This window comes from Eptesicus fuscus, chromosome 15 (assembly GCF_027574615.1).
Source record: "Eptesicus fuscus isolate TK198812 chromosome 15, DD_ASM_mEF_20220401, whole genome shotgun sequence".
Classification (NCBI taxonomy): Eukaryota; Metazoa; Chordata; class Mammalia; order Chiroptera; family Vespertilionidae; genus Eptesicus; species Eptesicus fuscus.
In genome coordinates this window covers 58,632,198-58,653,719 of record NC_072487.1, presented here as the reverse complement: position 1 = coordinate 58,653,719, position 21,522 = coordinate 58,632,198, and the positions used below count along the sequence as shown (strand labels likewise).

The window sequence follows — 21,522 nt, the reverse complement described above, 5'->3', positions numbered from 1 at the left end:
ATTCCCCAAGTAATCTCTAAACTGTTTGCTCAATTCCTGAATGTATTACACAACTATTGACACCAGCAAAAGAAACCTTGATCCAGAGGTAACAGCAAACACTCCATTTGAGGAAACGCTGCATTTTGCACATAGACCCCAGCCCCCAGGTCAAACCTAAACAGACCCCAGCTTGATGAAGTCCTGTGGCCTCCCTCGATGCACACTAGTTTCTTTGTGACCTCTTCCCCCAGGACCTTGAATGGATGTTGAACATTCCTTGTGAGAAATCTGAGGCGCATACTATTGAGGAGCCACAATTTTCCTACTGCCTGCTGCCAAGTTTCTTGAGAGCCCAACTATTGGGGTAAGATTTTGTAGAAAAATATATATATATACATACTGCGATCTCTCAGGTCACAAATACTGTCTTCATTTTCTGATGTGTCAAAGGCTAGAAAATGTGGAAATGAGGGAAGGTCATGGCAGGACTGGAAAGAGGAGAGAAAGGAGAGAAGGGAAGACTGTAGGGATGGGGTGGGAGGAAAGAGAAAGAAAAGGGGAAGGAGATAAAATGTAACAAAGAGCAAGGGCCTTGGAATCAGACAACTGGCTTGGTCACTTTGTGACCTTGGGAAAATTACTAAGACACTCTGGGTCAATAATGCTTGTTTTTCAAGGTCTATGTTTGTATAATGTCTGGCACATGAGAGAAGCTGAATTGTGTAAGCATTATTATTATCACACATGTTGATAATAAGAGGAATTCTAAGCAAATAAATTTGCCATTAAAGTTTTCTTAACTTAGAAAAGGCTTGTGCATACCAATACATATAGGCATAGCCACAAGGCATTCTGGGACCTCAAGAACAAAGGCTGATGACAGAGAATCCTTTTGGAGTTTCTAAGGGGCCCAATAAATAGCACCCCTTTTCTCCATTCAGATTTGAACTAACTGAGAAATAAGACAAAGGAGTCAGCAGATGTAAGCCAATATATGGCCCTTATATTAATAATGCTACTTCATAGAGTGTAGCTTCTATCTTGGAGCAAGTGGAGTTCTTAACATGAACTCCAAAATTTGACCAACTTACATAGTAACCTCAGGCAACACCAGAACAGGGCAGGCTTCCCCATGTGGAGAAAGATGCTCCCTGTGGGTAGCTCCTAAGAAAAGAAACAGAGGCAGGAATTAGGCCATGCATGACTTTGCTCCTAAACTCACCAACCAGGTAAGTCAGTTCACCTGCCTGGGTGAACTGAAGAAGGAGTTCAGGAGTGAGGGAGCAGAAGAAGCCAGGGGTGTTATGCTAATGGGTGTCCTTCCACCTGGACAAGATAAATGAGGGGTTGGGTATGAGCTTCCAACTTCCAACTGGTCCAAAGTCAATAATGGGAGGTGACCAGAATCAGGAGAGTTTAATGAGACCACAGAACTGGGGCTGGAGTGGAAAGGAGGGATACTGTAGTCCAGCCAGCATGACTCAGTGGTTGAGCATCGACCTATGAACCAGGAAGTCAGGGTTCGGGCCACATGTCCATGTTGTAGGCTCGAATGCCAGGGTGGGGCCTGCAGGAGGCAGCCAATCAATGATTCTTTCTCGTCATTGATATCTCTCTCTCCCTTTCCCTTCCACTCTGAAATCAATAAAAATATATTTTTTTTAAAAAGGAAAGAAAGGATACTGTAGTGTGCTGCAAGATTAGCTCTCTGGAAAAAATGATATCAATTTATACATTTTACTGATACAGACACACAATATATAAATGATAATAAAATATACGGTACTTTTTCTTTTAAATTTCATATAGCCAGCTGATTCTGACTGAGTGCTTTCACTGAGTTTTGCTGAATTCATATCTGTAGCCAACATATGGGTTGCAATTCAACCATGATTGACAAGTGGAATAATTTCCATCATCCAGATAACAATAGATGAAAATAACTCTCGGGCATAGACAGTAGTAAAACGTAGCAAGATTATTAACAAGTGATGAGTTTTGTGTACTTCTCTTTGCTTTTAATATAAATCAATTGTAAGTTTATGTCATTTAAATTGGAATAATGGCTGTGTTTAACAGTCCAACTTGTAAAAAGCCTGAAAATATATCAGTCGACACACCGCTGAGGGATATTCCACAGTCCTAGTTATGTTTTTCACAGGAGTGGCAAATTACAGTTCAATCCCCACCTACAGAGATATTTTGGTGGCACTTGTGAAGTGAGGGGTGGGCAGGCTGCAAGGATCTCCAGGCAGGAAGAACAGCATCCACCAGGGGTCAGTGTGGTCCCAGATGTAGGGCCAGGCCTGTGGTTACTAGATGATTATGGGTAAGGGCCACATCTGGGGGCAGAGGGCTGAGACTCGGCTTCTTTCTGGGTGTTGAGCAATCTGGAAACCAAAACAGAACTCCTGAGGTACTATTGGAGAAGTGGTTAGGGGAGAAGCCTCCTGATCCCCATACCCATCTGGCTACGGAAAGCGCGGCAAGATCCATTCTGAACACCCCTTCTCGTGGGGCAAGAACTCATTCTAGACAGAGGATGAACTTGGGCTCAGGAGCAAGGGTGGGACAGAAGTTTACTAGAAATGGGGCTCAGGCCTGTAGTTGAAAGGGCCAGGGAGGGGAGACTAACACTAGAAGCCAAGCAGGATTTTTTACTCAGTTAAATAACTTGGAGCTTGGAGGACATAAGCAGAATCACAAAAATCCAATTTCCAAACACTTCTCTTTCCTGCACATAGGAATTATGGATGAGTTTTTAAACAGGAACAGATTATATAGCACAACACACCCACCATCAGCACAGGTTCTGATATTTTAAGTACTCTAATTTATCCTAATTTTATTTTATATGCTTTACAGTCATTTTCTGGAAGGCCCACTTAAGGCTAAAATGCCTCTTAAGGAGTTTGATAATATAATGTCTTGGTGACTTACTTTTTCCCTCTCTAAGGTAAATCCATCTACCTTAACAGAGTAAAAGCATAAATGCTGGAAAAATTGCATTTTCTTACTAATTTAATTAAAATTGTCCCTATCCCTAGCTGGTTTGGCTCAGTGGATAGAGCGTCAGCCTGCGCACTGAAGGGTCCCCGGTTCGATTCCAGTCAAGGGCACATGCCAGGGTTTCGGGCTTGATCCCCAGTGGGGGGCCCGCAGGAGGCAGCCAATCAATGATTCTTTCTCATCATTGATGTTTCCATCTCTCTCTCCTTCACCCTTCCTCTCTGAAATCAATAAAAATATATTTTAAAAAAAATAAAATAGAATTGTCACTAAAGTTGTATAAACTATCCAAATCATTTATATAAAGTAGACTTTTGTTTGTTTCTCTACACTTACCTACTAGGAGATTCAGTTTGTTTCCTCATTTATGAAGATCTAGTTTTGTACTGAAACTGGAAAGCCCAAGATTTCCAGAGATTTATGCTTATCTCTCTCTGTTTGCTTCAGACATGAATTACTCCCTTGCCAGCAGGATAAAAGTCACTTTATAACTGATGTGTAGGCCTTAGATTAATAGATCAACAAATTTAGTTTGAGACAATGTGTGACTTCATTTTACATTCTTATTTTTAACAGTTTATGAACTGCTGTTCTGTGGTATGTTAGAAATAATGGGAAAAGAGCAAATTTGGGTTGATTGATGTCTAGCATAAATTAATTCAAGTTATTAAATTATTTATTACAAAAAAGTATATTATGTCTATTAACCTAAGAAACATTCAAATCTGTAAAGAATTTTTTGTGAGTTTATTTGAGCCAAACTGTCAACAATTGCCAAGAAGCAGAATCTCAAAGTATTGAGATAATGCTCTGGAGAAAGATGTTTTTTCACCTTGTTTTATACATTACAATCAAAAGAGGAGGTGTAAGTGGGTTGCATAAACTCGGTCATAGATTAGGGAAACGTGAGAAAGCAAAAAGTGGGGAAACCTCTAGGATTGGATAAAAATTAAAATGGTAGACATATACTCCTTTTTTCTTAGGTGGGTGCAGGATAGTTGACAGTTAACAGATAAAAATACATACATACATACATACATACATACATACATACATACATACAATTCACAAGTAACAATAATAATGAGGGAATCTGTGTTCTCTGCCCTGGCGCCATTTGTTGTGCCCTGAGGGGTCCAGAAAAAGGGAAGTTACAAGTTACCCTGACCTTCCACAGGTATGTTATCTTAGATGAAAAAGACAATAGGCTCAGTAAAGATTAAAGTTTTCCTCAGGTTAGCATGTGGCCCCTTTTGGTCCACATGTCTGTTAAAAAAAAACTGTGTTTCATACAGAAGAATAAGAAAAAAGATCCCTAAATTAAACTAATAAATAGGATCAGCATATACATACTGTTTTATAACTTTAAAAGATTTTTACAGTCCATAATTTTAAACGTGCAGAAGTAGAAAGTAAAATATAATGAATCCTCAAACTTTGTTAAACTTGTTTAATCTATAGTCTTACAATTCTGACAGCATTGTGTTTCATCTCTCAATATAGAAGTTAAAAAATAATATATCATCACATTTAAAAAATTTGTGGTATCATTCATTGTTTAAATTTCCTCAATTTTCTTTTGGGTGTGGGTGTGTGTGGCTCAGACAGTACAATACATTGCAATTAGTTAATATGTCTCTTAAATCTCAAGCTATAGGTTTTTCTGCCATTTTTTTTTTTACAATTTATTAAAGATAACTTTGTTTTACTTAATATATCACAAACATTTCTTCATCATTTTTCAAGGCTTCATAATATTCCATTGAGTGGATGTTCACCATTTGCACAATTCTCTATTGTTAATTCTCTATAATTATTTCCAATATTTTCCTGATATTTAATCTATTGCAATAAATACCCACATACATATATTTCTGGAGATTTGCTTGTTATTTTTTTAAGAAAAATTGATAGCTACAGAGTTGCTGGTTGAAAGACTCTCTCTTTCCCCCAATGCTTTTTCCAATGGTATTTCTAAAGAAAGGTATGTACTTGCTTTTGAATGTGATTTAAATTTAAGTTCTCCAAAACTGAGCATTCCTGCAAAAATATTGAAATCATTTCTTACTATACCAGAAGGGTTCAGGATTTAGTACACAGTTTCTCTCATTACAGAGGATCAAAGAGAGGTGTATGGCAAGATGTGGTAGCTGTTTACAGTTAAGGAGCAGGTTAAACTGGAAGGTATTATATGTCCTCAACTAGAGGCCCAGTGCACAACATTCATGCATTGGGGGATGGGGAGTCCTTCAGCCCGGCCTGCACCCTCTCGGGCCTAAGCTGGCAATCAGACATCCCCCGAGGGGTCCTTAGTGCTGCTGAGGAGGCGGGAGAGGCTCCAGCCACTGCTGCTGTGCTCGCCAGCTGTTAGCTGGGCTTCTGGCTGAGCGGCACCCCCCCTGTGGTAGCGCACTGACCAACAGGGGGAAGCTCCTGCATTGAGTGTCTGCCCCTGGTGGTCAGTGCGCGTCATAGCAACTGTTGGTTCTTCAGTCTATTTGAGTATTAGGGTTTTATTGTATAGGATGATTCACCCCTCTGGCTGGATGTGTCACTTTAGTTTGAACTGAAATGTCATCTTCTTTTGTATGATTGATGAAAAACCCTCAGCATGTAGATAGAATGCTTTGGCAAATGTGTTCATTCATTCTTTGATGGCTGTGCTCAGACTATAAAGTTATAAGAAAGTCTAATCTCTATGAGAGAATATGAATAATTGTTATCACCACAGGGTAAGATTCCATGACTTCCTTTGAAAGCTCTCAAGAATTCAATGTGGGAATGAATGAATAATTATTGAAGCTAGGTGGTGGGTACATGGTAATTTATTTTATTCTCCTTAATTTTGGGTATGTGTGAAAATTCATGTCTGTAATAAAAATGTAGAATGTCTTTTAGAGCAATATGGTTAATTCATGGCCATGTGGCCCCTGGATAGCTTTTTGGGGCTCCAACTCCAGCCCTTGATGCAAGCATGAATGAATAAAGATTTCACAATAAATTATTGTAATGGGGTGTTTTTAAAGTAATAACAAGTCCTTGGAGAGATTCCAAACTATATTCCACCCAAGTGTGTGCCACCATTCACTTTTATTTTGTGCAGTAAATGAATCATATAGGAATATTTTACAAAGGAAATTATATTAGCCCCTTGTCAATGACACTAGAGAATTCTGCCTTATATCCTTCATCAAGGAGACCACTCTTTTAGGACATTGCAGTCTTAAAAAAATTAGCAATTAAGAAATTCTACCTTCCATATAATCTAGTTTATAAAAGGTATTGAAAGCACCTATGTTGTAATCAATTGGGATTCACAAGATAACACTGATTTTTTTTCTTTTATTATATATTTATTTATTTACTAGAGGCCCGGTGCACGAAATTCGTGCACGGGGGCGGGGGAGGGTGTCCCTCAGCCCAGCCTGCACCCTCTCCAATCTGATAGGATCGGGCCTAAACAGGCAGTTGGACATCTCTCTCACAATCCAGGACTGCTGGCTCCCAACTGCTCGCCTGCCTGCCTTCCTGATTGCCCCTAACCACTTCTGCCTGCCAGCCTGATCACCCCCTAACCACTCCCATGCCAGCCTGAATGATGTCTAACTGCTCCCCTGCCAGCCTGTTTGCCCCCAACTTCCCTCCTCTGCCGGCCTGGTCACCCCTAACTGCCCTCTGCAGGGTTGATCGCCTCCAACTGCCCTCCCTTACAGGCCTGGTCTCTCTCAACTGCCCTCCCTTGCAGGCCTGGTGCCTCCCAACTGCCCTCCCCTGCTGGCCATCTTGTGGTGGCCATCTTGTGTCCACATGGGGGCAGCTATCTTGATCTTGTGTGTTGGAGTGGTGGTCAATCTGCCTATTACTCTTTTATTAGATAGGATAGAGGCTTGGTGCATGGGTGGGGGCCAGCTGGTTTGCCCTGAATGGTGTCCTGGATCAGGGTAGGGTTCCCTTGGGGCGTGGAGAGGCCTGGGCGAGGGGCCTGTGGTGGTTTGCAGGCCAGCCACGCCCCTGGCGACCCAAGCAGAGGACCTGGTATCTGGAATTTATTTACCTTCTACAATTGAAACTTTGTATCCTGGAGTGGAGCCAAGCCTCCTGCTCGCTCCAAGGCCGGCAGCCATTTCTCTTGGGATTGATGTATCTTCTATAATTGAAACTTTGTATCCTTGAGTGGAGGCCTGGGCCCGCCAGAGTGTGTGGAAAGCTTGGCTTCCTCTGTTGCCGGGGAAACCCAAGCCTCTCTTCTGGTAGCCATCTTGGTTGGGGTTAATTTGCATACTCGCCCTGACCAGCGGAGTGGTGGTTAATTTGCATATTACTCTTTTATTAGAGAGGATTTTTAATCCTCACCTAAGGATATTTTTCCATTGATTTTTAGAGGGAGTGGAAGAAAGAGGGAAAGACAGAGAGAAATATCGATGTGAGAGAAACACATCGATTGTTTGCCTCCCGCACGATGCCCTGACCAGGACCAGGGCCCGAGCTGGGGAGCAGCCTGCAATCAAAGTACATGCCGTTCACTTGAATCGAACTTGGGACCCTTTGGTCTGAAGGCTGATGCTCTATCCACTGAGCCACACCGCTTAGGGGTAGGGTTAGGGTGAGGAATTTAAGCCCTCTTAAGTCTCAGTTTACTTATCTGTAAAATATAAATGATAATATTATTTATGACATAGGATCTTTATGTGGATTCAATGTAGGTTAACATTTACTGAACACTTCTCCCAATGCTAGGCTCTATCCTTAGCACTTTTCATGTTTTATCTCATTTAATCCTTAAATTAACTTTTTCACAAATACAAAGAGATTAGAAAAGTACCTGGTACATAGCAAGCACTGAATAATTGTCAGTATTCTATTATTATTACCTTTTGGGGTTGTAAAGATTAAATGAGATGATATAAGTATTTCACACAACATCTAGTACATAGCATATGCTTAACAACTATTAACTATTTGCATATAAAAGTGTTTGTCTAATGAGTAAATATTATTCATATAAGTCATTATAGGAAATAGGATCTAATCTAAAAAGATAACTGACAAGGAATGTCCCAATGGAAAAAAAGGCCATTATAGAAAAAAATTTATAGATCACATTTCAACATTCTTTTTCTTATTTGTCATAAGTTGAGGAAGCCAAGAGAGCTCTTTGAACTAATTGGGAGGGCCAAGAAGGTAATTAGCTAGTCTCTAATTAAGCTGGTAATGGCTGCCCTCTATTGGAGAGATCAAAAGCCAGAGAAGCACTGCCTGTGAGGACTTTTGAAGATAGGCGGCTGTCAGTGATGACAGCCTTGAAGTTTTTGACCCTACAAAGTAGCACAGAGAGAGAGTTGGCTCTGTCTTTCAGGGTCCACGAGAAAGAAAGGAAAGGTCTGGGTGGATGGATAACAGTTAGGGGTTTGTCAGGAAAGTGTTCACTTGTATTTGGTCATTTGTATTTGTTTTAGTTTTTTTTATTTTGAGAGTACTTTATTAAAGCTGGGACAGTGAAACAAAGGAAGAGCTTAGTGTAAAAGGAGCAACAGGAGAGACCGTAGGTCAGGGATGGGGAACGTTTTTTCTGCCAGGAGCCATTTGGATATTTATAACATCATTCGAAGGCCATACACAATTATCAGCTTAAAAATTAGCCTGCTCTATTTGGTCAAACATTTAACTAACTCACCCCTAACGCCTTGGCAGGGCCAGATCAAATGATTTCAAGGGCCTAATACGGCCCAAAGGCTGGATGTTCCCCACCCCTGGCCTAGGTGGTGCTTTGCTTTGACACTCTAGAAACGTTATACCAAAGAAGTGAGCCAAGGCGAGGCTGCTGTTAGCTTCCTCAAAAGTCAGAGAAAAGAGGGCCTTGGAGACAGGTACAGGGGATTAGCCCTGGACAAGCTGCCACTGCCTGCTGCTCGCCTGGTTGTAAGTCTCGTGGGGACCCTTAGAAAAGGTAACAATACATGCTTGGGAAAGAAAGGTGTGGGTGTGCTCCAGAGAGAGCCCGGTTTTAGAATCTTACTTTGAATTATGTCTTCTAAAATAAAAAGTCAGTACTAACTGCTTTGCTGTTTTATGTAAAGGATTCCTGTCTATTGGAAAAGGACTGTTGCATGGCAGGTGTACTCTACCTTGTCTGCTATGAAGGGGAAACCAAGCAGTTGAAGCCTTTCCTATTAACACTATTTTGTTTAGCTAAACTGACCACTCCCTGTGCATGTGCCCAAAATGCAATTGGCTTTTCTTATCATGGTACCTGCTACACTTGGGAAGCATTTGTCTTTTTCTTGGTCTAGACCAGTAGTGTCCAATAGTATGAGCTACATTTGTGACGTTAAGTTTTTTTTTAAACACTTTCTAAAAGTAAAAAGAAACAGGTGGACTATCACTTTTTTTTTTAATCCTTACCCAATAATATTTTTCCATTGATTTTTAGGGAGAATGGAAGAGAGAGAGAAAGACAGAGAGAAACATCAATGTGAGAGAAACACATCAATTGGTTGCCTCCTGCATGAGCCCTAACCAGGGCCCAGGCCAGGGAGGAGCCTGCAACCCAGATACATGCTCTTGACCAGAATACAACCCGGGACCCTTTGGTCTGCAGGCCAATGTTCTGTCCACTGAGCCAAACCAGCTAGGGCTGGAATATCACTTTGATATGTAGATATATAACTCATATATAAATATTAATGAGATGTTTTGTAGTTTTTTGGGGGGAGGAATACTAATTTCTTGAAATCCAGTGTGCAGTTTACACTTATAACACATCACAACTTGGATTAGCTACATTTTGAGTGTTCAATAGCCATACATGGCTAGGGGCTCCTGTATTGAACAGTGTGGAGCTAGAGGATGAGCATCTCAAAGGCATCTAATCTATCTTTGTGCCCACTGTACTTTGGGCAGTGCCTGAAACATAACTGCTATTCTGTTAAGTAAATGTGATACGCAGATTTTTAAGATCACGTCCAATGATCCTTGCCTTTGTATAATTCCTTCTCCTTTGAGGGTGGGTGGATCATGTGAATATGAAGATAGATCAGCTATTGGTTATGATACATTATGGCCAAAGGGAGAGTATCATGGATGGGCCTGCTCTAATCAAATGAGTCCTGTAAGAGCAGACTTTTCTCCGACTGGTAGCAAAGGAAGAAATCAGAGAGAATCGTTCCTGCTGGTCTGGAAGAAAGCCCAAGGATGTGCAGTTCAGGGTGAAGAATAAAATTGTGCTCTCCTTGCACCTTAGGAGTCCAGCTTGCTCAATGAGATCATTTAATTAGTATCACTGACATAATTTCAGTCTACAGTTAGATCTCAACCTTCAAGCCATGGTAATATAGCATTTTTCTGGTAGACAGTCTCCTGTTCCTGCAGAGTTATCTTAAGCCTTTCTACCTTCCTGATTCTTGAACTTCCCAGTGTTCCTTCCCTCTCAGATGATCTTGCCTCAGACTTGGCAGAAAAAGTAGAATCAATCAGATGAGAGGAAACTTTCTTCATTTCATCTGCATCACCAAATGGACCTTAGAACTATACTTAGCATGTTGTTAAATAACACATACACTAAAGGCCCGGTGCACGAATTTGTGCATGGGTGGAGTCCGGCCGCCCACCCCTGATTGGGGTGGGGGGCGCTGGCTGGTGGCAGGGCTGGCTGGGGGGAGGGACCGGCCAGGGGGAGGGGCCGCAGCCGGCTGGGGGGAGTTATTAGTGTCAGAGATCTTTGCAGGGTGTATACACGTTTGCTGTAGGCTTTTGGATGAGTTGAAGCTTCAAAGGCGCTTTAGTGTCAGGGATACTTACAGCTTCTATTTCTAAGCCTCTCCCTAGACAGGTAATGCGGTTTAGTTCCCTGCTGACAAACCCTCTAAAGAGAGGACATGGTGTGATATGGCTGCCTTCTTTAGTAGTTAGCAGTGGAGAGAGAACGCAGGAAGATAGTGGTTGTGCTGGGAACCTCTCCTGGACACATGACTAACGGTCCAGATGGTAAGCAGTTTTCCTCCTGATCATTCGTCATTCAGGTTCCTGGTCTATGAAGGCTGGAGAGCATTTACTTACTTAGAATCACTGAAGGTCACACTTCAGTAATTGGGGTGAGGGAGTCCGATCGGGGGCGGGGCCAGCAGGGGGGAGGGGCCGCGGGTGGTTGGCTGGCCAGCCCTGCCCCTGATCAGGTCGATTGGCCGCCACAGTGCCTGTCATAGCCTCCAGTCATTCTGGTCGTTTTGGTCGTTCTACCATCAGTCGCTTGGCTTTTATATATATATAGATTGTAAGTATGTAAAGAATGGTTCCACTATTTGACAATAGTATATACTTATAGGCAGGTGGACTGGTTCCTTCATAATCTTATTTTCAATCTTGGTTTGCTTATTTCACTTTTAGATAATGTAAAAACAAACTTTTAACTCATTTTGGAATTTGGAAACTTTTTGTTTATATTAAAATCAATGAGAGGCTCTAAAATCAAGTTTTAATTTATATGTATTGCATTCTGCAAAATATGTTGACAAGATTATCATTTGTATGATAAGTATTTCACAATATTTGAAATGGAGCGTTTTATGCCTCTGCCATTACCCTCAGAGAGTTCTTCTAGTTTCATTTCTCTTGTTTTGTCTAATTACAATTTCATTTTAAAAGCAGTTGGGAGCATATATACCCTGAGCATTTAAAAATGTTACATTTAATGTATCTAATGAGTTTTAATTCCAATATAACTAACAAAAATAATTGAAAAACTGAGTTGCTAATGGAAGAATGCTTCTCTATATAAGTAATTTACATTATCTAAAAGAAGTCTGAGTTTATTATAGAAAATTTGGAAATCATGGGAAAGTATAAAGACTAAAATAAAAATAGCCTTAATCACATCACTTCTTCAACACTCAATCTTGAGATCTTCCAGTCTTTTCTATTTTTCAAATATGTTGTAAAAATGCAGACACATTTTAAAATCCTGCTGTTTTCTCACTGAACATTGTGTTGAGGCCATCGTTTTCCTGTGCTATTTAATACTCTTCAACAAGGTAGTTTTGAAGACCAAATTGTATTCCATAATATTATAATGTTATAGTTTATTATATTATAACTAGAGGCCCAGTGCATGATTGAATCATGCACGTGTAGGGTCCCCTACACGCTTTCGCTTTCGATCGCGGTGGAGCTGGGTGCCTGTCCGCTGGTGCACCAGGCCTTTCAGAAGCCTCCGGCTTGGCGGAGGCTTCTGAAAGGCCTGGTGCCGGAGCGGACAGGCACCCAGCTCCCCCGCTTTTGATGATCCGCGGCGGGACGTGGGCTTGCTGCCCCAGAGGCCCCTTCTGTGCCACAGCATAGCTATGGTGCAGACGCTGAGCTCGCGCCACTGCTGGTGACGCGAGCTCAGCGTCCCGCTGGCCCAATCAGCTACCCCGGCCACCCCGAGTCCCGCCCCCTGCGCCTCCCTCTGGCCCAATCATGGGCGTAGCGGAGTGATGGTAATTTACATATTACCATTTTATTAGGTAGGATTCACATAGTACATAATATCCTAATATATAATCTGGTCCTATTATAATTTATTTAACAATTCCTAACATGCTTATTTTTAGAAATAAAAAACCTAATATAGCCGAAACCGGTTTGGCTCAGTGGATAGAGCGTCGGTCTGCGGACTCAAGGGTCCCAGGTTCGATTCCGGTCAGGGGCATGTGCCTTGGTTGCGGGCACATCCCCAGTGGGGGGTGTGCAAGAGGCAGCTGATCGATGTTTCTCTCTCATCGATGTTTCTAGCTCTCTATCCCTCTCTCTTCCTCTCTGTGCAAAATCAATAAAATATATATATATAAAAAAAAACCTAATATACTCTTGGCTTGAGGCTAATATGCATGTATTTAGTTTTGGTATTTCCATCCCACCATCAATAACCTTAACTTAAATTTTTGCCAAATTGCAGACTTCATAGCCTATAAACAATTGCAGACCTGTTTTAAATTCAGCAAAAATTAAAAGGCCACCAAACTTTTAGGTTTCTGAAATTGCAGTCTTTCCTGAGGCTTTCTTTTTTACTTCTAAATCCTTTGCTATCCACCTTTACTTCTTAATTGCTTGTTATTCACCCTTTCCCCCCTATTGAATTATTTTACTCCTTCCTCTGCCTCTTTTCAACATGGAGTTTATTTTTATTGGAGCTTTTCTTTTTTCTTTTTCTTTTTTTATGTGCCTCAGGCATGAAACAGCTCTGGCCACCGACACAGGCATTAAGCTAGGATGAACTAAGGACTGTACATTTGCTTTGCCCCTGATTGATATAAGAGCAACACCACCAATCAGGTGTCTTCTTGCCCATTGCCAGGGGGTGGAGCTTTTCTTCTAAATGCTCATATTAGGAAAATATCAGATATTACACATAAAGCTTGTAGGCCTTATGCTTGCCTACATAGCATACATTTACCTGCATATCAAGAGTGGAACCATCTAGTGAGAGATTGCTGTATACCGAGTTCACCACACTGATGGCCAGAATACCAGTTTTTAAATTTACCCAGTGAGCCATGGAGTTGTCATGTGGTCTTAAATGCTCCACTGTGACTAACACATTCTCTTACTTAAAATAGACCTTCAAGGAAAGCCAAGTCAGAAGCAGAAGTTTGCTTAATAAGAATGAAATCAGAGCAGGAATGTTGTTGAGTGGTAACAGGCTAAGGCAGCCTTATGTATGCATTCTTATAATTAAGGCTAGATGTGGGATTCAGGTTAGGCTGAGGGACAGAAATTGAGACTCTGAGAAATTCATCAAGCAAATGAGTGGCATCCGGAAGTGCCTGTGGTGTGACAGCCAGCTTGCCATCTTGTTAAATACCTCTGCCTTACTGTGCACGGTGCACCATTCTATTAGAAACTTCTGCATGGATAACTTGCTTCTTTCTTCGCTCTCCTTCCTTCGGGTCATCCATCGATGGCTCCTGCTGTCCTCCTCCTCCTCCTATGTCTAATTGTTATTTCTCTGTCTTCTTTCCATCCTGACTCAGTTCTTGCATCTGTGGTGTAACATGTTTATACAAATTCTGCCCTTGGCGTAGTCACTAATGTGGCTCCTTCTGGCCGCACTCCTCTCTTTCCAGATGCATGGTTGAATGACATGTCCTGCTTTCCTTGTGCTTGCGGTTGGTAGGGCTAAATGGTGAGTTCTGGCCTTTGGGTTATGAATAGGAACAACACCTGTCACTTCTGGGCTAGTGCATTTAATTGCTAGTATGAGACCCTTCTTTTCTCCGCTACAGAGACCAGCAATGCTCCAGGTGGGTGGTTGCTCAGTAGTCAAAGTGCCAGAGTAAGATGACACTGAACAGAATTCCCAGACAACTCTGGACATAAATTGGATGAGAAAGAAACCTTTGATATATTAAGTCCCTGTGATTTGGGGGTTGTTTGTTCTGCAGCATAATCTACCTCTTATCCTGACTGAAACAGCCTTCTATTTTTTTTCAAACTTTTCACTTTGTCTTCTAATGAGTTTATCCAAGATTATGGCTTTAAGTTTATCCTCTAATCCAGTGATTTTCAAACTTTTTTTTTTCCTTCATGGCACATATAAACTAACCACAAATTCTGCAGAATGCCAAAAAATGTATTTTTTGCTGATCTGATAAAAAATAAAAAGGTATAATTTTGATTTATTCACTCGGGAGGGCTACTGTTGTGCCTCTGACTAAATAGTCAGGTATTGTGTGTTTTAAAAATTCTTGCAGTACACCAGTTCACAATCGCTGCTCTAATTAAAGGAATTCCAAATCTATTGAAGTAAACTTAATTGATCCCCTGAGCTCAGTTTTCTGGTTTCCTTGTGACACTTTCAGTGCTCTCAAGAACCTCAACTTGAATATTCTGCAGATATTTCAAATTCACCATGCCCTCCAACAAACTTACCATCTTCTTTTCCTCAGTTGCCAATTGCTCCTCTCATCTATTGCAAATTTCAGTTAATAACACTATCTTTCCAGATTCACACTGCATTTGAACCTTGGAAATGTGCCAATTTCCTCTCATGAGTTAAGTGGGGCCAGCCTTACCAGTGGAATGCTCAATGGCAGAGACCAAGTTCAAACACAAAACCCAGGAACCAGAGGCACAGTAGAGTTGTGTCCATTCAAGTTCCTACAGATTGTTTCTCTTAAATTCTTCCAAGTATAAAAATGAGGTTCTCACTTTTGTTTTTAGACCATGGGGATTGACTTTCCCCTCCATTGGTATGCCGAAAGCAAAAGTGATCATCTTCACCATCAGCTGCCTAAAAAGATGAGATTATTCTTTTTCTTCTTTTTACATTGAAAGAATACTTGGGAAGGTCGGGTGGGTGGGAAGAGATCAACCAAAGAACTTGTATGCATATATGCATAACCCATGGACACAGACAATAGGGTGGGGAAGGCCTGAGGTGGGGGACATATGTAATACTTTAAACAATGAAGATTTTTTTTTTTTTAAAGAACACTTGTAACAACAGGATTACAGTATGTGTCAAGCATACTGGCTGCTGCAGGCTCCATAGACTCTGGTGGATTTTCTGAGCATCACCTTCTCGTCTCCATTACATAGTCTATGAGGAGTTGGCATTTGGCCCCTGAATGCAGCCAAGAAAGGGAAATCAAGGCTGATGTTTGGGTAGTGAGGTAACATCAAATCTATGGTCCTTGAACCCGTTGTCTCCACCCCAGGTTCAGTATCTGTGTCTGCAGTTTTATGGCGATTTCGGATCTGGAAGGCTGCCACTCCAGATGTCACCAGGCCACTTATTTATTCATCAAAGCAAGCCATGATCCAATTGTTCCTTCCATCATCAGCAAAAAAGGAAAGTGTGATGAAATGAATCTTTGGCTACATTGCAGGAGTCAGAAATATATTTGGGATTGGCTGCTGCAGTTGCATTTTAGATTATAATCACAAGAGGAGAACAGGGAATTGAGAGTACTATGCAAAGAATAGAGGGTCCAGGGAACAATCCATGCTGGCCTTCATAAGGCAGTTCCTCAGTATCTCTGTAGGTTGAGAACCCGGGGCTGGGTGGATACACCATACCAAGCACTCACAGAGGCAAACACCAGTATTTTGTGGGAGCCTAAGTATGAAGTCAAAGCTGTAGAACCAAGCATGTGGAGAGCAAATCAAGGTCAAGCTGCTAGTGTTGCCTCAGAGGAGCTGATGCCATTCTTGGCCCTAATTCTTTGTGACCAGTTTTCTCTCTCCTGTCTGCAGTTTTAAGCTTGAATGGCAGTATTTCTGAGAACTAACATAAAGAAGGGAGTGGGGTTGGGACGGACTTGCTGTTTATTATGGGATTTTTTTCACTCAATCTTCCCATTGAATTGTGGTGACTCACTCCACTGTGGCTGTGTCTGGTGTTCCAGAGTCCAGAACACATCAGCACAGCGTGAGCACAGGGGACCCCCTGATGTTCCACTGGGGTAGGGATTGTGGCTGCCTGGCCACAAAGAGCTGGTGAAGGGACCCGGGAGATTGCTCACTTCTTACAAAACTTGCAATCAGTTGTCCTATTTTCAAACCTATTTCTGCCTTCAGAGGCACCTGGCATCAATTCCTGAGTCTTTCTGGGGATTGAGGCATGAACTGTTTTTTTCTGGTTGATCCTGCTCCTGTACCCCCTTTCCTTCCTCTCCTTGTGTTTCCATTTCCAAAATATTATGGCTGTCATCTCCTGTTCTTTTTTCTTTGTTTTTGTAGATTCAAGTTTTATTTTATTTTACTTTTAATTTTTTAGAGAGTTTGGGAAGGGAAAGGCACATTTGTGTATAGTCTTTCATGCTTACTGGAAGTCCACTTATTCTTTCTTCCAGTTTTTATTATGTTTCTCAGATGTGTCTCGAACCCATTAGGTACTCAATACAAAAGCATAGCAGTTATTTAATGATAAAGTGACTTCCCTGACCCAAGCTACCCTGCATAAAGATTCCCATAAACAGCAGACAATGCAATATTTATCCAAATTCCTTGTCCTGCATTCATTCAAAATTGAGTGAGCACCACCCTCAGGCTTTGTGCTGGCACGGGATAAAACGATTAGGAATCTTAGAGCCTCTCCTGGTGGATTTGCATTTCTTCACAGGACTCATGGCAGTTCAATCACTGGCGTAAGTTGACCTTTTGCTATAGGCTGGAGTGACAGAGAGGAGTGACTGTCTTTTTATAGTGAGAAAACAGCTGTGCCATCATTGCCTTTGCCAGGAGAGAGAGGAAAAATTGTTAGGGGGTTCTGTTTGTCATTGGCAGGAACAGTGAGATGCCGGGGCAACACAAACTATTCCAGAGGTACGATTCCTCTGTCGGTTTCCAAGAACTGGCTTAGCTTCAGCCACAAAGACCCTGATGGAGGGTCTGAAATTCCTTTTTTGCCCAGCCAAAGCACAGCCTTTACCCAGAATATTTCATGATGCCAACGGATGGTTTCCAGAGAGGAATTGGGAATTAAGTTGCGCTCCGGTTGCGGATGGTTCTTTTTCATGCCTAGCTACCCAAGCAAAGGCAGTGAGCCCGGAGCCAGGTCTGTACCAGCACACCACGGTGGAGCTGATGCATGGGAATGTGCAGGGCTGTGCCCGATTGAACTGCTCCCACTGCACCAGGGGCAGTTTCTCTACGCCTCCCGTCTTGTATTCTGGCGGCTCTCTCTTCCTCACCCCCGCCATCCCCATCCCCTAGTCCTCAAGTCCATTCGTATTATAGTTTGGAAGGAGCCCGACCCACACAGATTGGCAGTGCTGTAATTGGTGTTTTACTTACCTTTGCCTCTTTTCTCTCTGCTTTTGATCATTCTGATAATGACAGCTTACTTCTTTTCCCTTTACCACCAGAAAACAAAAAGAAACTCTTAAGAAGAGTTGTGCAGTTATATTTAACTTTCTGGTGTCCTGATAGGGAAATAAAATTCACATTTTAAAATGTTTTCCCACTTCCATTCCCCTCTTCCTCCCTCCTCACCCAAACAGTCAACACTGAGGGGAAACATTCATGTTGAGAATTGTTTTTCCCCTCAGAAGGTTGTTGTGACTACAGTGGCAACATCCTTGAGAGCTGACATGTCAAAACGTTGATGTTCTTATTTAAGACCTTCATCATTGTCATCATACTTGGTGCCTGCATTTGTTAGACTGTTTATTTATGTGCATGTTTAAGTGATATTTCCTCAGGATAATATTCACAAGGGTCTGGGGTTCCCGGAATGAAAAGTGTTATGTAAACTGAAATGCTTACCCCCCGGCAAAAGGTACCCTCCACTGCGCACACCACCTGGTTCTAACAGCTCCCATTTGCACAGTGTTTGTAGTTCAGAAAGAATTTTCATGTACATTGTTTCATGTAATCCCCCTGATAACACGGTGGAAAACACACCAGGGACGCTGTGGCTCCAGGAATCATCCCGCCCTGCAGCCACCAGGCATGTGTGCCTCTGTACCTGGTGCACTGCTCGCTTTTCACAGCTGTTACTGTGCAGCTCTATAGCATCTAGTCCCAGGTGGTTCCGTCTCGGAGAAGAGTCAGATTAATAGAGGCACAAACAAGCACAAAATAATTAGAGGAATTCTTTTATTTTCTTGTGTCTCCTAGGGAGGAAAGCTGGGCAGGTAATTAATTATAGGGTCTCTTTGGCAGACTCAGGGAGAGGGGAAATGTGTGGATACTGCAAAAGTAATAAAATTGATCCCGTCACAACTATGTAAACATTTTAGTTACGGTTACATACAATTAGGGCAGTAACTATAAGATGGATTGGGTGTATCATGCGATATACCATAGATGAGGATATGATTTTTTGTGAGCAGGAGGAATGCATTGTTGAGCCAGTGGCGAAGAATAAGAAAGATGTTTATTTGCTGGGTCATACACAGGCTTTGAACTGAGATTTGATAAGAGAGTATTTCAAGGCAGTAAACAGTTTCTGTAGAAGAGCATCCTTGTAGAAGAGAAGACCAAACCATACTGTAAGAATTGTGGGAGTGATTTGATTTCTTCAGAGGTCTTGCCTAGAAGTCTAGTTCTTGAAGGAATGCCTTAAATGCAAACCTGTTAATAAACCCAGCTGTAGATGGCCACATCGTGTGTGGAATAAAACACGGGCTTTTGAGAAGAGCACAGGCCTTGGACAAGCCAGACCTGAGCTTGACTCCTAGATCCCCCAAGTACCAGTTTACGACCTTGGACAAACCTTGACCTTTGTGAGTCTCCATTTTTCTACGTGAATATCCGTGAATTAAAAATGCCTCCTTTACAAAACAGTCGTGAGGATAAAGTGGGATAAACGTTCAGCTCCACAGGCGGTGGCATTTATACTGTGGCTCGTGGTCTTTCCCCTTCTCCGTGGAATCCAGGTTAGAGACTCGGCTCAGGTCCTTTGTCTGTTCCCCGAAGCCCCAAGTTATAAAGGCTCTCAGAAAGGCTTTAATTTGCTGCAGCTAGTGTTTATTCATTACAACCTTGCTTCCAACTCACATCCAGGTTGATAAATTTGCTCTACTGGATGAGTATTACAAAGAACGTTTAAAAAGCACTGTTTTGGCCGGTCAAATGACAGCTGATAACGTGGCCCAGAATCGGGCTTGTGTGAAGGATGGTAAATAGGAATCAACTTTTCATTTCTCATACAACAAAGGAAAAAGGATTGTGGTTTTATCTATTACACATTGTAAATCACTTAGATGTCTCTCGCCTAAGAGTTCTGGGGTCATATTATGGACCGTGGGGGCCATGAATGCACTTCCCAGAATCTGAAGTGAGAATCACACTCGCCCTGCATTTCTTTTTATTTCTATTACGCTCACCATGGGATCCCTGGTGCAAAGGGACCGATCTCTAGAGGTGTTCAACTGGCCATCCTCCTGCACACAAGGCATCTCACATAAATAGACTCACCTAAGGAATTACAACAAACATGAGTGTGAGCTGGTATGTTGGTGAAAATTTCTTGTTAGAAAACAGAACTCTGAACACATCAGCTCAGGCAAAATAGGACACTTATTGGCTCACATGACTTGGAAGTTCAGGGATGCCACTGGATGTCAACCCCAAGGGAAAAGAGGTATTCTGATTACTCCGGCAGAAAAGTCCTAGGGAAGATTTTGCTTACATGTGCATTGATGGACTGGCAAAGGAAAATTGCACAATTGCACGTCATAGTCTATTATTTACTACAAAAATCACTTGGTGACTAATATTCTATTTTGTTTTCTGCTTTTCCTCTCCTCTTTTGTGGTCTGGGTGTTTATCCTTAAATATCCTTACATATAATATGTTTTCTATTCCCTTTTCACTAATCATGGCTCTGCTTCTATCACATGCCTGTCTTTGAGCCTTTCATCATGACCTGAGTGACAAGAATATTGATTGGTCAGCCTGGTACACATGACCACTTTCTCACTGGGAGGAGAGGGGCATAACTTTTCACGGATCCATCAGGACCACAGGAACTGGGGAGGATGCAGAGGCAGGCGATATATGTCTACTACACCCATCCCTGTGTTGTACCTTTATCTGTTGAGAAATGTAATTGTTGTGACTAAGCTGATTCCCTCTGGCTTCGATTCAGTCCTTTTCCTCTCCGCCAGCTGGTCAGAATCCTTTCATGATTCTTCCTCAATAAAAGGCAACAGTTAAACAGTTAAAGATTCCTGAGAAGTTACATTATTTCATAGCCTTTACAAATTTAGCAATGAGAAAAACAATCCCCATTTCCATTAAGTTTTCCCAGGTGGAATTTCTAAGTCTTTTGCCATCTTTATAAATCGGATAGACAGTATTTTCTTTGATGTTTCTGCCTTAGTTCAGAATTCCAAATGGAACTGATGTGAAAGATATGGTATAGGAAGGATATTGGTAAGAGAATATGAATTTCAGGGTCAACTGACTTGTGTTCAAATCCCACTTCAGCCACTTGCTTAGGGAAATGAAAATAAAATTGCTATTTTTTTTCATTTATCATATAGACAAACATTTTAAATATTGATGTGATATATATCTGGGTGTTGTTTTTTTCCTGCCTTGCATCAATTTCTTCAGCTCCTTTGCAACATTATTATGTAAATTTTGCATCAAACCTTATCTGAATCCACGTATACTCTTAAACTGCTCAGTTACGTGATCCAATGGATTTCCTTTTTAAAAAATCCTCACCCAAGGATATGTTTTTGTTGTTTGTTTGTTTGTTCTTATTTTCATTTTAGAGAGAGAGAGAGAGAGAGAGAGACATTAATCGCTTGCCTCCCATAAATAAATTATTTTTACTTTCAACATGGTTGTGAAAAGAGTTAAATTAGAAAACCAAGAACATTGAAATGCCTAAGTCCAGAATGAGTCCAAATATTTGGCCACATAGAATATTATCATCTTTAAGAGTAGAAGTAATAATAAAGGCTTTTAAATGAGTCTTTAATTTATAAATACAATAGACATTATTTTGGCTACTGGAAAACAAAGGCTGTAGCATCAGTAAAGGTCTGCGAGGTCTCACTTTTGAGGATTCAGTTTAGTGTATTGAAGGTAACTGAA

The 21,522-nt window shown here is 41.5% G+C and overlaps 1 pseudogene; it reads right to left on the bottom strand.

The window, feature by feature from the left end:
* Positions 1 to 13,181: 13,181 nt before the first annotated feature.
* Positions 13,182 to 13,326, bottom strand: LOC114231758 (small nucleolar RNA SNORA48; annotated as a pseudogene).
* Between the last annotated feature and the right edge of the window lie 8,196 nt (positions 13,327 to 21,522).